Source organism: Chrysochloris asiatica, unplaced genomic scaffold (assembly GCF_000296735.1).
Source record: "Chrysochloris asiatica unplaced genomic scaffold, ChrAsi1.0 scaffold00232, whole genome shotgun sequence".
Classification (NCBI taxonomy): Eukaryota; Metazoa; Chordata; class Mammalia; order Afrosoricida; family Chrysochloridae; genus Chrysochloris; species Chrysochloris asiatica.
In genome coordinates this window covers 4,586,099-4,590,539 of record NW_006408750.1, presented here as the reverse complement: position 1 = coordinate 4,590,539, position 4,441 = coordinate 4,586,099, and positions in this window count along the sequence as shown.

The following is a 4,441-nucleotide window of genomic DNA, read 5'->3' as shown; positions in this document are numbered from 1 at the left end:
GGAAGTGCAGCCAGAGTGCTCCTTGGAGGCCAGGGTGGCCAAACTTCGTCTCTCATACTTCAGACATATTGTCAGGAGGGACCAGTCACTAGAGAATGATATCATGTTTGATATGGCGCAGGGTCAGAGAAAAAGAGGAAGACCCCCCCAAGGAGATGGATTGGCAAAGTGGCATCATTAATGGACTCAAGCATGGCAACAATAATGAGGTTGGCCCAGGATCGGACAGTGTTTCGTTTTGCTGTGCATAATGTCTCTATGAGTCAGTTCTGACTTGATGGCACCTAAAAACAACAACAACAACCTTTCATTCCACATCTTCTTCTGAATCCAGTTTGAATCTCTGGAAGTTCTTTGTCAATATATGGTTGCAGGTGCGTTTGTATTATCTTTAGCAAAATTTTACTTGCATGCAATGTTAATGAAATTGCCTGGTGGTTTCCACATTCTACTGGGTCACCTCTGTTTGGAATGGACACACTTATGGATCTCTTCCAATCATTTGACCAGGTAGCTATCTTCCAAATTTCTTGGTATAGATGAGTGTGTATCTCCAGTCTGAATCAGTTTGTTGAATGATTCAATTTGGATCCCACCACTTCCAGGTGCCTTTTTCTTTGCCTATGTCCTAAATACACCTTCTTCCTTCAGTATAATTAACTTGATCATATTCTACCTCTTGAAATGGTTGAACACCTACCATTTCTTTTCAGTACAATGAGTCTTTGTATTCCTTCCATCTTCTGTTGATGCTTTCTGCATCATTCAATATTTTACCCATTGTTATTTATTGTTGCTAAGAATTGGTTCCAACCCACAGTGACCCTCTATAGGGTTTCCAATGAGCAGCTGGTGAGCTTGAACCACCCACCTTGAGGTTCAAACTGAATTTGCAGTCTAACACATTAGCACCACACCAGGACTCTATTTTGATCATAGAATCCTACAATATTTCCGCTCGAGGCTTGCATTTTTTTCTTCAGGTTCCTCAGCTTGACAAATGCTGAGCACGTTCTTCTCTTTTGTTTTTCTAACTCCAGGTCTTTGCACATGTCATTATAATATTTTAAGTTTTCTTCTGGAGTTCACCTTTGAAATTTTCTATCCAGTTTTTTTACCTCCTCATTCCTTCCATTTGCTTTAGCATCTGTAGTTTGAAGAGCAAGTTTCAGTGTCTCTTCTGACATCCATTTTGTTCTTTTCTTTCTTTCTCATCTGATTAATGACCTTTTGCTTTCTTCCTGTATGATGTTCTTGATGTCATCCCACAGCTCTTCAAGTCTTTGGTTTTTAGTATCTAATATATCAAATCTGTTCTTTGAGGTGCTATAAATTCAGGTGGGGTATGTTCAAGGTCATATTTTGACTCTTTTCTACTTGTTTTAACTTTTTTTAGCTTCACCCTGAGCTTGTGTATGAGCAACTGTTGGTTTGTTCCACATTCTGCCTCTGGCCTTGTTTTGACAGATGATATGGAGCTTTTTCACCATCTTTTTCCACAGATGTAGTATTTGATTTCTTTGTATGCCATCTGGTAATTTCTATGTGTATAAAATTATATTTTATGTTGTTTAAAAAAGGTATTTGCAATGAGGAAGTCATTAGTCTTGTAAAATTCTATTATCATTTTATCACTAAGGTATTATTTTCCTACTATTGATCTTTCCTCTCTGTTTCCAACTTTTGAATTCTGATCCTCAGTTATTATCAATACATATTGATTGCATGTTTGGTCAATTTTAGACTGAAGAAGTTGGTAGAATTTTCAGATCCATCATCACTGGCTATAGTTGTTGGTGCATAGAAGAACTGATGCTTTTGAGTTATGGTGTTGGAGGAGAATATTGAAAGTGCTGTGGGCTGCCAAAAGAACCAACAGATCTGTGTTAGAAGAAGTGCAGCCAGAGTGTTCCCTGGAGGCCAGAATGGCCAAACTTAGTCTCTCATACTTCAGACATATTGTCAGGAGGGACCAGTCACTGGAGATATCATGTTTGGTAAGGTGGAGGGTCAGAGAAAAAGAGGAAGACCTCCAGCAAGATGGATTAGCAAAGTGGCAGCATCAATGGGCTCAAGTGTGGCAACAGTAGTGAGGTTGGCCCAGGATTGGGCAGTGTTTCGTTCTGCTATGCATAAGGTCACTATGAGTTGGTACCGACTCGATGGCACCTAACAACAACAACAACATTGTTGCTGTGGGCATCCTGGTGTGGTGCTGTGGGTTAATGGGCCAGACTGCAAAGCCATTTGAACTGCAAGGTCAGCAGTTCAAGCTCACCAACTATTCCTTGGAAACCCTACACAGGGTCTCTATGGGTTGGAATTGACTCAACGACACTTAACAACAATAATTGTTGCTGTTACAAGTTACCAGAAATGTTGTGGCTTAAAACAACACAAGTGTATCATTTTACAGTTCTAGAGGGCAGAAATCTTTAAATCATGGTGTCAATATGGCTTCATGTCTCTGGATACATTAGGGGGAAATCAGTTTCCTTGCCTTTTCCACTGTATACAGGTCTCTCACATCTGTATTTCCATACTATGTAAGATATATTATTAAAATTCTTCTTTCATTATCATATCTTTGACTCTGACATTCCTGCCTCCCTCTTACATGGACCTTGTTATGGACACTGGGTCCACCTGGTTAATCCAGGATTATCTTCTTATTTCAAGATCTCTAAATTAATTCTATCTGCAAAATCCTATTTTGCCATGTTAGGCAACATATTTACAGACTCCAGGAACCAGGTTGTAAACATCTTTGGGGTGTGGGGGGGTGTGGGGAAGGGAATTGTTGTTCTATTTACCACAAGCCTCTTAACACAGGTTGCTTTCTGTTTGGGTGATTTTATGTTCTTTGGACTGAAAAAGGAATCTATTTTCCCTATATGACATAAATCAGAAAATAATCAAGCAAACAACTAGACCTATTCCAACAAGCAAAGAATGTCACTTGTATGTTTTTGTCTGTTGTTGTTGTTGTTAAGTGCCGTCGAGCCAGTTCTGACTCCATAGTGACCCTGTGTAGGGTTTCTGAGGAGCAGCTGGTGATCTTGAACCATCGCCTTGTGGTTCAAACCAATTTTACAGTCCTGCACATTAACCCACAGCGCCACATCAGGAGTGTAGTTGATATTTATCAATAAAACAATGCTATGAAGTATGGAAGAGGACCCCAATGAATATGTTTCTATCTTTTTTTTTTTTTTTTTTTTTACTTCTAATCTGATACAATTTCAGCATTTATTCAAAATATCATAAATATTACTGTAAGACACTGGGTGACTGAACAAATGCATGTAAACCTATTTTTAAAGATAGACCTAAAAAGAAACTATGCAACCATTTCCAAATCCTGAGTTTCTGCTTCAGCTTTTGGAAGCTTTAGGTGAATAAGCTTACTACATTCCTTAAGGTGCCAGATGACATTGTGCACATATCACATTCTAAGCTTAGAACTTGGTGCTTTGCAAAGGTACCTGCAGGTAGCTGCTCCCTGAAGAGAAGATCGAGGTAATTACCATGCTATTCATTTACTCCAGTAAGAGAAAACTCTTTTATGCCTCAGGTATAGAGACCTGATGGTTATTAACATCTCTGTTTCCCTCCTTATACCCCCTCTCATTTGTTCATGCCAAGAGGCAGAGAGAGTAAGGTGTCCATCTCCTTATTATAATAATAATAATAACCTGTAAGTTGATTATTTCCAAGTACTGCAGGTTATATTTTCCTGGGGAAAGGAGTGGGAGAACAATTTGCTACCAACTGCCACACTTCCCATCTCCAATTCCAATTAGCCCACCAATTCCAATTAGTTCCTTACGTTTGCCAATCCTTTGCCTTCTATCCATGTTGAAGACAAAATGACAATTCATGCTGGGATTGCAGAAACAAAAGTAATAGCTCTGGGAAATGCAAAGGATGTGTTATTAAACTAGTGCATGTATAGATGAGCAAAAAGGGTGATTAGGTGCCTACTTTACCTCCAGGCACATCCACTGTTCCCATTGTCAGAGAGCTCATTCAAAATGACTCACAATAACTCTGGGATGACACAAATTAAAAAAGAATCTACCAATATCAAGCTCACCTGCTCCTTGTCTAGCATTCCTTCTTGCAGTTGTGGTGGAGGTTGTTGTGGGCCTAGGAGTTGATTCCAACTCATAGTGATCCTGTGTAGGGTTTCTGAGGTTGTAAATCTTTATGGGAACAGAAAGCCTCATCTTTCTTCCACAGAGGAGTTGGTGGACTAGAAATGTTGACCTTGAGGTTAGCAGCCCAACTCATAACTCACTACTTTCCCAGAACTTCTTTCATAGGCTGTAGTTGTTGTTATTGTCTTGAAATGGATTCTGAAGGAACTCTGGTAGCACAGTGGTTATGAGTTGGGCTGCTAACCTCAAGGTCAGCAGTTGGAAACTGCCAGTTGTTTCAT